Source organism: Chenopodium album, chromosome 15, assembly GCF_948465745.1.
Source record: "Chenopodium album chromosome 15, dcCheAlbu1.1, whole genome shotgun sequence".
In the NCBI taxonomy this organism is placed as follows: domain Eukaryota; kingdom Viridiplantae; phylum Streptophyta; class Magnoliopsida; order Caryophyllales; family Amaranthaceae; genus Chenopodium; species Chenopodium album.
This window is the reverse complement of record NC_137848.1, coordinates 12,985,678-12,997,462: the sequence shown is the minus strand read 5'-3', so window position 1 is coordinate 12,997,462 and position 11,785 is coordinate 12,985,678. Positions and strand designations below refer to the sequence as shown.

General features: G+C 40.7%; 1 pseudogene; it reads right to left on the bottom strand.

The window, feature by feature from the left end:
- Positions 1-1,115: 1,115 nt before the first annotated feature.
- LOC145580841 (uncharacterized) lies at positions 1,116-11,622 on the bottom strand (annotated as a pseudogene).
- Between the last annotated feature and the right edge of the window lie 163 nt (positions 11,623-11,785).

The window sequence follows — 11,785 nt, the reverse complement described above, 5'->3', positions numbered from 1 at the left end:
TTGAACAAACGAAATTGAACATGAGAGTATAAAGCATTTGATTTAATGACATTAAAACTAGAAATAAATTCTAAGGTCAAATAATCATATGTATCATAATGTAATTTGAACAAACCACTCATGCCTATTCCTTTAAACAATTTTTCAACATGCTTGTCAATTCCTAGTCTAGATAATGTGGGATGATGAATAAAACGGGTAGGAATTACCTGCCGCGCGATGAGGTTGAGCATCCTTAGTTTTTTTTCTTGGGTGGTGATGACCACCCTCTCCCACCCCGGAATTTGAAGCTCCGGGTCAACACTTGGTGCTTGTTGCCTCGATCCTTCACCCCTTTGCATTCTAGACCTCTTTGATGCCATTTTCTTTGAGAATTAGTAGAAATTGAAGCTTTCTCTCTCTAAGGGTTTGAGTGAAAATTGAGAGAAAGTGTTGAAAATTTAGTGTAGATTGTAGAGGAAGATGAAAGGAGTTGGAAAATGTAAGAATTTTTGAGTTTGGATGGAAGAATTGGAGAAGATCTAAGATTGAAGTAGGAGTTGAAGGTTTGAAAATGGAGATTTTAGAGAGAGAAAGTAAGATGAAGTAAGGAGGAAATGAGGAAAGAAAGAAGAGGAAAGGAAAATAAGGTTGACGGCCTGGAGGCGCGCCCGATCGGGAAAGCCTCGCCCGATCGGGCGAAATTGCAAATTTTTTTTGATGATAGTTGCTCGCCCGATCGGGCCGATCGAGCGCGAACTCCAAGGTGAATTTCGCCAAAATTTTCGCCCGATCAGGTGAGCTTTGCCCGACATTTCTTTTCCTTCACTCGATTTTCCACAAAAATGCGCCCGATCGGCAAGCTTTGCCCGATCGGGCGAAATTGTCACCGAAATCAGCTCTTCTTGCGCGCCCGATCGGGTTTATTCGCCCGTTCGGGCGAATTTTGCCCCAATTTTCGCCTCACTTGCGCGCCCGATCGGGTTTATTCGCCCGTTCGGGCGAATTTTGCCCCAATTTTCGCCTCACTTGCGCGCCCGATCAGGCGAGACTCGCCCGATCGGGCCCGTACCTAGCCCTGGGCACTCCGAATTCTTTTCTTCTTTAAATTTTTCTAAGTCCTTTACCTGTCAAATTCATACCTGTACAACAACACTTGTAAATGGTAAAATTATCACTCTTCTCACCTCTCTAAAATAAAAAAAAAAGGAAAGGAAACTAGTCTAGAAAGCAAGAAATACGGGTTGCCTCCCGCAAAGCGCTGGTTTATCTAGGTCCCGCACGACCTTCTTACCACCCTTGAGCTCATTTAGGAAGTGGAGTTAGGAGAGTCTCCTCCACATCTCTAATAGTAGCACCTTCATGATACACTTTCAACCTTTGGCCATTTACCTTGAACTCTTCACCCTTGTCATTCACCAACTCCACCGAACCAAACTTATTCACCTTTGTGACAGTGAAGGGACCGGACCACCTAGATTTTAACTTTCCTGGAAAAATCTTTAATCTAGAGTTAAAGAGAAGAACCTTATCGCCCGGTGCAAACTCTTTCGGTAGGATCCTCTTGTCATGCCACTTCTTGGTCTTCTCCTTGTAGATGCGTGCACTGTCATATGCCGACAATCTAAACTCATCCAACTCATTGAGTTGGAGAAGTCTCTTCTTACCCGCGGCCTTAGAATCCATATTAAGCTCCTTGATTGCCCAAAAAGCTTTGTACTCCAACTCTACGGGAAGATGACATGCCTTACCATAAACTAGTCTATAAGGTGAAGAACAAATCGGTGTCTTAAATGCTGTTCGGTATGCCCAAAGTGTGTCATCTAGCTTCATACTCCAATCCTTCCTAGACTTAGCTACTACCTTCTCTAAGATCGCCTTGATTTCCCTATTAGAGACCTCAACTTGACCGCTAGTTTGGGGATGGTAACTAAGCCCGGTTTTATGATACACACCATACTTCCTAAGTAAGTTGTCCAGTTGTCTCTCGTGGAAGTGGGTACCCCCATCACTAATAATGGCTCATGGAACACCAAACCTGGGAAATATGATCTTCTTGAATAGCTTGATGACTACCTTAGAGTCATTTGTTGGTGAGGCTATGGCTTCAACCCATTTGGACACATAATCTACGGCTACAAGTATGTAGCAATTCCCATTGGAAGATGGGAACGGCCCCATATAATCGATACCCCAAACATCAAATATTTCAACTTCAAGAATCCCAGTTTGGGGCATCTCATGCCTCCGCGAAATGTTGCCAGTCCTCTGGCAAGAGTCACAAGCCTGCACAAAAGTGTTAGCATCTTTAAACATGGTAGGCCAAAAGAAGCCTGACTCGTTAATCTTAGCCACCGTTTTAGTGGGGCCATGATGTCCACCATAGGGTGAAGTGTGGCAACTTGTAAGAACGCTGTGAACCTCCCATTCGGGAACACACCTGCGAAATAATCCATCTGCACACTCACGAAACAAAAAAGGATCATCCCAAAAATAATGTTTAACATCAGAAAAGGAATTTCTTTTTCTGTTGGTAGGACAAGTCAGGAGGTAGAGTACCACCCACTAAATAATTAGCAAAATCCGCATACCAAGGGTGATTCTCCACTACTGCATACAGGTTGTCATCAGGGAACGAATCGTCTATAGGAAGAGAATCCTTACCCTCATCATACCTGATACGTGACAAGTGATCTGCCACTACGTTCTCTGCTCCCTTTTTATCCTTTATCTCAATATTGAAATCTTGGAGCAAAAGAACCCACCGGAGTAGCCTTGGCTTGGATTCCGCCTTAGCTATTAGATATTTCAAAGCTGCATGGTCAGTAAAAACAATGACTTTAGAACCAACAAGATATGATCTAAATTTTTCTAAAGCATATATAACAGCAAGAAACTCCTTTTCCGTGGTGGCATAGTTGACTTGGGCTTCATCTAAAGTCTTGCTTGCATAATAAATAGCATGCAAAACTTTATCCTTCCTTTGTCCAAGCACGGCTCCTAGAGCAAAGTCACTCGCATCACACATAATCTCGAATGGAAGGTTCCAATCGGGTGCACATATGATGGGTGCCGATATCAAAGCCTGCTTAATCCTGTCAAAAGCCTCAAGACACTCGTCAGTAAAAAAAAAAGGGGCATCCTTAAGCAAAAGCTGAGTTAGTGGTTTAGCAATTTTTGAAAAATCTTTGATAAAACGGCGATAAAACCCCGCATGACCCAAGAAACTCCTAACTCCCTTAACATTAACTGGGGGAGGTAATTGCTCAATCACTGAAATCTTAGCTTTGTCTACCTGTATGCCCTTATCAGATACAATGTGACCCAGGACTACTCCTTCTGTCACCATAAAGTGACACTTCTCCCAATTTAAAACCAAATTGCATTCTTCACATCTTTTCAAGATTTTAGCAAGGTCAGATAAGCATGCATCAAATGAAGAACCATAAACACTAAAATCATCCATAAAGACTTCCATGATAGACTCTATGAACTCAGAAAAGATACTCATCATGCAACGTTGAAATGTAGCAGGTGCATTACATAAACCAAAAGGCATTCTACGATATGCAAAAGTGCCATAAGGGCATGTAAATGTAGTCTTTTCCTGATCGTCAGGGTGGATCGGGATTTGGAAAAATCCCGAATACCCATCCAAATAGCAAAAGAACTTATGATTTGCTAACCTCTCAAGCATTTGATCAATAAAGGGGAGAGGTAAATGGTCCTTTTTAGTGGCGATATTTAATCTACGATAGTCAATGCACATACGCCACCCTGTAACAGTTCTAGTGGGAATTAATTCGTTTTTATCGTTTTTAACAACAGTCATCCCACCCTTCTTAGGAACCACCTGTACAGGACTTACCCATTTAGAGTCAGAAATAGAATAGATAATACCTGCATCAAGTAATTTCATAACCTCTTTCTTGACTACCTCTTGCATATTAGGATTCAACCTCCTCTGGGGTTGAATACAGGGTTTGTAGTTGTCCTCTAAGTGTATCCTGTGCATACAAAAATCAGGGCTTATACCCTTGAGATCATCAATACTGTACCCTATTGCCCTTTTGTGGGTTCTTAGAACCTCTAGAAGTTGGGAAGTTTGTGGGTCATCCAGTGCAGTACTAATGATCACAGGGTACAATTCCTGCTCATCAAGGAAAACATATTTTAAATGAGAAGGGAGAGGTTTTAGTTCAGGTTTCTTCACCTCTGCAGGTTTCGATTCCTGAACCAAATTTACTACCTTCACACAATCATTAGGATCAAATTCCTCGGTGGCAAGAGCTCTTTCTATGTCATCCACCTCCTTGCTCCATATGCTCATGTCACCTGCAGACAAATTTCCACAAAGAATTTCCTCCAAGGGGTCCCTTGCAAGAACCTGTGGTAAGCTCTCCTCACAAATATCATCCATTACATCAAGCACATCAATTAGATAACAATTTTCTTCAAGCATAGGACTTTTTAAAACTTTCCCTAAGTTAAAAGTGATATTATCATCGCCAACAGAAAGGGTTAGTTTACCATTTTTGACATCAATAATGGCTCCTGCAGTATGGAGAAAAGGTCTACCTAATATAATGGGAATTTGCGTGTCCTCAGCCATGTCTAAAACAACAAAATCAACAGGGATAAAAAATTTACCAACTCTAACAGGTACATCCTCTAAAATACCTAAAGGGTATTTAACAGAACGATCTGCCATTTGCAAAGTTATATTAGTAACTTTTAAATCACCCATATTCAATTTAGCACATACAGACGATGGCATCACACTAACAGAGGCACCTAGATCACATAATGCTTTATCAATGAAAATATTTCCAATATGACAAGGGATAGAAAAACTACCGGGATCCTTTAATTTAGGAGGGGATTTATTTTGTAAAAGTGCACTACATTCCTCAGTGAATGCTACAGTTTCTACTTCATTAAAGGCCCTTTTCCTAGTCAAAATATCTTTCATGAATTTAGCATATGCAGGAACCTGAGTAATAAGTTATGTGAAAGGAACTGTTACCTGCAAATTTTTTACTACCTCCAAAAACTTACCAAACTGCTTATCCAACTTAGTCTTCAAGTGACGGTTGGGGAAAGGTAGCTTGATAACTGGTGGTGCTTCCCTACTCTTCTCCTGGGGTGCATCCTTCCCTGAGGGTTGTACCCTGCAATGAATCATCAGAAATATTAGTATCAATAATTTTACCCTGCAGCCCTGCAGGGGAAATTGGTACAACGGAATCAGGATTAGCAATATTAATTGAATCAGGTTCATCCTCTTTGGGCATTTGGGGCCCATCGTAGTGTGAACCACTCCTTAGGGTGATTGCATTAGCATGATCCGTAGGTTGAATTCCCTGCGCTGGTAAAGCTCCCTGCTGACGAGATTGAAGGGTAGAGGACAATTGGGCAATTTGGGTGTCCATGACTTTATTATGGGCTATAATAGAGTCAATATGTTGGTCTCTACTCTCCATGTGTTTTTGCATTCTAGTCAACATTGCCCTAATTTCTGATAAAGCAGGGTAAGAAGATGTAGTAGGGGCTTGTGATGGGGGTTTCTGGTTAGCATGAGGGTGGTAATATTTCTACTGTGGAGGGGGTGCTTGTTGTGGTTGTTGTGGAGGTGGAGGATTTTGAACATTAGTGCTACGGTAAGATAGGTAGGGATGGTTCCGGTAGCCAGGATGGTAGGAATTCGAGTATGGGTTATTTTGCTTATAAGTCTGGAAAGCATTAACTTGCTCCATTGAACTCCTGCAATCTTGTTCATAATGACCTACACTTCCACAATTTTCACAGAAAGCGTCATTAGCATTATTAGAAACAGCAGAAACATTAACAACAGAATTAGAATTGTTAGTAGTGAGGCTATCTAGTTTCTGGCAAATAGAAGGAAGCTGAGCTTGCATAAGGGTTACTGAATCAACATGATGCTTGCCCTTATTAGCATAACCTCTAGCATTCCCATATTGGGAATTATGGATCGCCATATCTTCAATAACCTGACCTGCATCATCAACATTTAAATTCATAAATCTACCGCTAGCTGCGGAGTCTAAAATTGTCCTAGATGCATTTCCTAATCCATTGTAAAAAGCTTGAATTAGCTGCCACTTTGCCAAGTTGTGGTGGGGACACTCCCTCTGCAGATCCTTGAATCTTTCCCAAGCCTCATATAATGCTTCATCTGTCTCCTGGGCAAAATTCTGGATGGCACTTCTCAATAAAGCTGTTTTCTCTGCAGGGTAATATTTATTATAAAATTTCAAAGCAAGAGTCTCCCAGTTAGTAATACCAAGTGCAGCTCTATTCAAACCATTAAACCATAATTTAGCTTTTCCACATAAAGAAAAGGGAAAAAGAATCTCCCTGATTTGATCCTGCGTTACCCCATTCTGCCTAATAGTATTGCAATATTGACAGAAATCTGCAATGTGAAGATTAGGATCTTCACCCTTAGCTCCACTGAACTGCTTTCTTTCTATCATCGTTATGAACTGGGGCTTGATCTCGAACTGGACTCCCTCGAGATCAGGTGTAGGAGAAAGATGTGGAAAATCCGTCAGAGATGGCTGCGAATAATCGCTGAGCTTGCGAGGTGGAGGTGGTGGTGGTGTACCCATCTCTAGTTCTGAATCAGAAGAATGCTCCGAATCACTAGAAGTAGGTAATGGATTTCTAGGAATATCGTTACTCCCAGAACCTGCCAGGATCTGCCTATAAAGATTCTTCTGTCTATGAAATGAGCGCTCGATCTCAGGATCGAATGGAATGTAACCTGATCTGGAACACCTGGGCATAAACAAAGAACTAAAAAGACAGATATGAGAACTACCTCAAAGAACTAATGTCCTTTGAGGCAAAAGAAAAATAATCTAGACTACAAAAACAATTAGAAATAAAAATAAAACAATTTCCCCGGCAACGGCGCCAAATTTTGACAGGGTAAAGTCGTATCCCCTAATCAAAAGTAATATCTAAGTCCTCTAACTACAGTAGATAGGGAAGTAGGGTCGAATCCACAGGGAAACTGGTCTTTCTACTCCTAATTAATTAATATAATCTAAATTATTAAAGTAACCAATTTGTTGTTTGTAATGTGAAATTAAACTACGGAGATCAAGTTCAGGGAGAAAAACAATAATAAGAAGGCCTAGGGTCACAGGTTCACCAATAATTAATATTCCGGGATAAAACATAACAATCAATTAATCAACATTACACAGATAACATGATTAACAGGCCCTCGCAATTTATTAACCAACATAGATCTAACAGGCTCTCGCAATTTACTAGATCTAAGTCCCTATTGAAAATAGCCCTTAATATCAAATTAACATCTGCTCGATTCATCAATTCAATATTGCCAAACATTCACAATCAAATTACATCTGCTCGATTCATAATCTAATTGTAAAGAATTAAAACAATTCAATAATAAATTATCATGCAATATCAATAATCAACAATAATAAATTATCCCTTCATATTAATTATGGATCCCCATAAACCCTAGAATTAAACTACTCGGACATAGTTAAATCTAAAACATGCATAGTAATAAAGTAAGCCATAAGAAATTGAAGGGAAGAAATTACTGAAATTAGTTGAAATAGAAATCGTACCAAGACGGCGAAATTACAAAGTAGTCGAGATCAAAAGTAAGGTAGAGAGAAAAGTCTAGAGAGAGAAAATATATTAAGTAGAGAGAGAAAGTGAAAAGGAAAGAGTAAGTAAAAATAATTATCCTAAAACGTACTTAAACAACTTCTAAACAATACTCCTAAATAAAAACTAAGTGTTCGTCAAACACACTCCTCCAGAAACACGCGCCCGATCGGGCGCGCCTTTTGCTCGATGCTCCTTAGCTGCGCACCATGCCCGATCGTGCTAAGCATCGCACGATCGGGCGCGCCTAGCACTCGTAGCCCCCTTGATGCCTTGCCTTGCCCGATCGGGGCTATGCTTGCCCGATCGGGCCCTTGTGGCTCCTCGAGTCTTAGACTTCCGATTGGGCTCGACTCCTCGGCCCAATCCAAATCTCCTCCTCGGGTCTTGAATGCTCGGTCCAAACCTCGGTATTCCAAATACCGAGCCCTTAATCACCGGCTCGATGGATCTAGCCGGCCTTGGGCTTCAACGACGGTCATGTTCCTCCAATGCTCGTAGTTGCTTCATAAAATCCCGGAAAAGTGCTCCAAAGGTGCAGTTCCCTACAAAACTCAACAAACACTATGAAAACACTAGAAAACGCATATTAGTAACAAAAGTGGCTCTAAAGAGCCAAAAACACTACTAATTATGACCAAGGGACGGGGGTAAAATACTATATAAAATGGACATATCAAACTCCCCCAAGCCAAACCTTTGCTTGTCCCTAAGCAAAGAGCTCCTCAATGAACAATAAAACATGCCTCACCCCAATATAAAAATCAAGCATACACGATTCAAGGCAAATCAAGTGCACATGCTTCAAAATCAACCAATCTTATCCATCTAATCACCCTTCCTCCCCAACAATTGTCAAGTAGAGCAAACCACAAGAGCATATAGAATTCAAGACTAGTGCTCACACACTCTACTCTAATTTATGTGGCGAGTAAAAGATGTACTCGATCGCTCTCCGTCCCAACCCCTTTAATGTGAACAATGCCCTCCCAAACTCACAACACTCGTGTGTTTAAAAAGACATACACTCAACCTAATAGTCGACTCGGAATATGTCAAGTCATAACTTGCATTGATAAACAACACTTTCACATTTACACAACTCTATGCACAAGGTCAAAAGGTCTTTTAAAGCTTGTAATGTAAGGCTAGGGTAAAGGGTAGGATAAATTTAGGGAAATATGTGAGAGAAAAGCTCTGCAAAAAGGGAGCCATATCCTAATAAACCCATGACCAAAAATGATGATCATAAACATCTCCAACAAAACTAACTCCAACACAAATCCACCAAATACACTCCAATCATAAAAACCAAACCCAATACTTACAAAATTCACTCATAAAAATATGATAATATGGAACAAGAGTGAATAATAAACTTTGAACTCATAACTTGAAATATTTACATTGAAACTCAACTTTTTTTCTTTCTTTTCTTTTGATAAACCTTCACTTAGATAATTTGAACATGAAACACTTTTTTTCTTTTTTGCTCTTTTTTTTTCATTTTTTTTCTCTTTTTTTTCTAGAAGTTCACTTTCTTTTTTTTTTTTTTTTTTTTTTTTTTTTTTATTTCCTCACTTTTTTTTCTTAAACTTCTCTTTTTTTTTCTTTTTCCATCACACTTTTATTCTTCAAGAATATATACAACTTTTAAACTCATCAAACAAAAATATGATCAAGAACAAATAACTTCTCAAACCCACCCAAATTGTGCAAATAAAGTGCACACTACAAACTCCCTCACCTCACTCACTAATAGCTCCCCCAAGCCAAGCTTGGGACTAGTAACCAATGGGGCAAACATGGCTTGTAATGTGGCTAAAAACAATAAAAAGTCAAGGCAACAACATGGGTAGCAAGAAGGGAACAAATGTATCTAATAAATCTGAAGGCTACCTAAAAGAACAAATGCCTTCGTCCTCCACATGTGCATAATAGTGAGTTATGAAACACTACTCATCGTTGCAAACCAATACTCAAATTCATTGACATACCATGAACTAATCACACATTCCTAACCAAATCAACTAGTCAAGCACCATATTCACATGTAGTTGGACAAAATTGACGCATGTTTAGGAATCCAAGTAATTAAACTTCAAATCATGATCAAAAAATCCACAATGCTCAAAATCAAATACCAAGGATCAAAACAATTTTTCTCAAGTATGGGGCACAGGGAAGCATGATTTACAGTTCATTGGTTCGTATTTTTGATTTTTTTGTTTTTTCAATTTTTTTGTATTTTTCATATGAGGAAAGCAATAAAACTAACCTAGAAAGCAAATAAAACTACACTAAAAAGCAAGTAAAAAGAGAGAAAGGAAAGATAGTTACCAAGCGAAAGATTACCCCCCCAAGCCAAATCAAGCAATGCCCTCATTGACTTGGGAGTGTAACCTACTCCTCATCCTCATCCATCCTCGAATAGCCGCTCCCACCATGGCTAGGACCGGCCCCTCCATAGCTCAAACCACCACCATAACCCGAACCACCTGCAAAATAGGTAGGGTCCACATTCCCCCCAAGCCCACCAAAAGGAGCATCGGTCCCATATCCATGGACCGATGAATAGTCCACATAGGTACCGTAGGCACTTGGGTCCGCGTACCCCCCTTGGGGAGGTTGGAACCAATCGGGAACTAGCGATTCGGGGGGAATAGCCCCCCGACGGGCATAATCATCATACATGGGGTATAAACCCCGCCCTAGGTTCCTCTCCACCACCCCAACTCTAGAATCTAGGGATCCTACCCTAGTGTCCAAGTTCCTAACCATACCCTCTATCCTCCCTTGCCCACTCTCTATCCGGTCTAATTGGCTTCTAAAAGCCGAGAAGTCATACAAGGTGTTAGGGTCGATGTTGTAGTTGGTTGAGGAAGTGGGAATGTTATGTGTGTAGTGTTGGGGTGATGGTTGGTGGAAATGTTGTGGTGGTGAGGGGGGTGCTTGGTGGTGAGGTTGGGCTTCTCCTAGGTCTCCTAGTTCGAAGGTGTAGGAGGGAAGACCCTTCTCAAATTTAGTTATGGCCGGATTAGGCAAAGTGAAAGCATTCTCCCGTCTACCCGACTCCCTATGAATAACCCACCAAGTCTCACCCCCTATCACATTTATCCAGTTAAGCCCTCCTAAATAAGGTCCGTCCATAAGGGTTGGGCCGGCCACCTTACCATCGCCGCTAGGGGTCCAACCTAGGTGTTTGACCGCTATGTGGGTTACTAACCCTCCAAAGTAAATCGGGACCCTAGACCTACCCGACTCGGCCGCATTGGCCACCCGTTGGAAATGTTGGGCCATCCTATGAACCATGTTCAACTTGTCACTCCTAGGGATCATATAAGACCCTAACAATTCTAGTTCATACCTCCTCACATTCGCGGGTTCATGCCTCCCAAAGATGGTGAGGCCAACAAACCGTTGCCAAAGTTTTGGCACGGGATGTTGAATCCAAGTGCCCTTGGCATGTTGGAGGTTTAAATTAGGATTCCCCGTTAAAGCATGATAGACAAAGGTGATGTTGTCTTGGGGCGGTTCAATCGGTCTATCCGATTTCAAATCAAACAATTTCCCAAATTCTTTCAAAGACAATCTAATATCATTATTGAACAAACGAAATTGAACATGAGAGTATAAAGCATTTGATTTAATGACATTAAAACTAGAAATAAATTCTAAGGTCAAATAATCATATGTATCATAATGTAATTTGAACAAACCACTCATGCCTATTCCTTTAAACAATTTTTTAACATGCTTGTCAATTCCTAGTCTAGATAATGTGGGATGATGAATAAAACGGGTAGGAATTACCTGCCGCGCGATGAGGTTGAGCATCCTTAGTTTTTTTTCTTGGGTGGTGATGACCACCCTCTCCCACCCCGGAATTTGAAGCTCCGGGTCAACACTTGGTGCTTGTTGCCTCGATCCTTCACCCCTTTGCATTCTAGACCTCTTTGATGCCATTTTCTTTGAGAATTAGTAGAAATTGAAGCTTTCTCTCTCTAAGGGTTTGAGTGAAAATTGAGAGAAAGTGTTGAAAATTTAGTGTAGATTGTAGAGGAAGATGAAAGGAGTTGGAAAATGTAAGAATTTTTGAGTTTGGATGGAAGAATTGGAGAAGATCTAA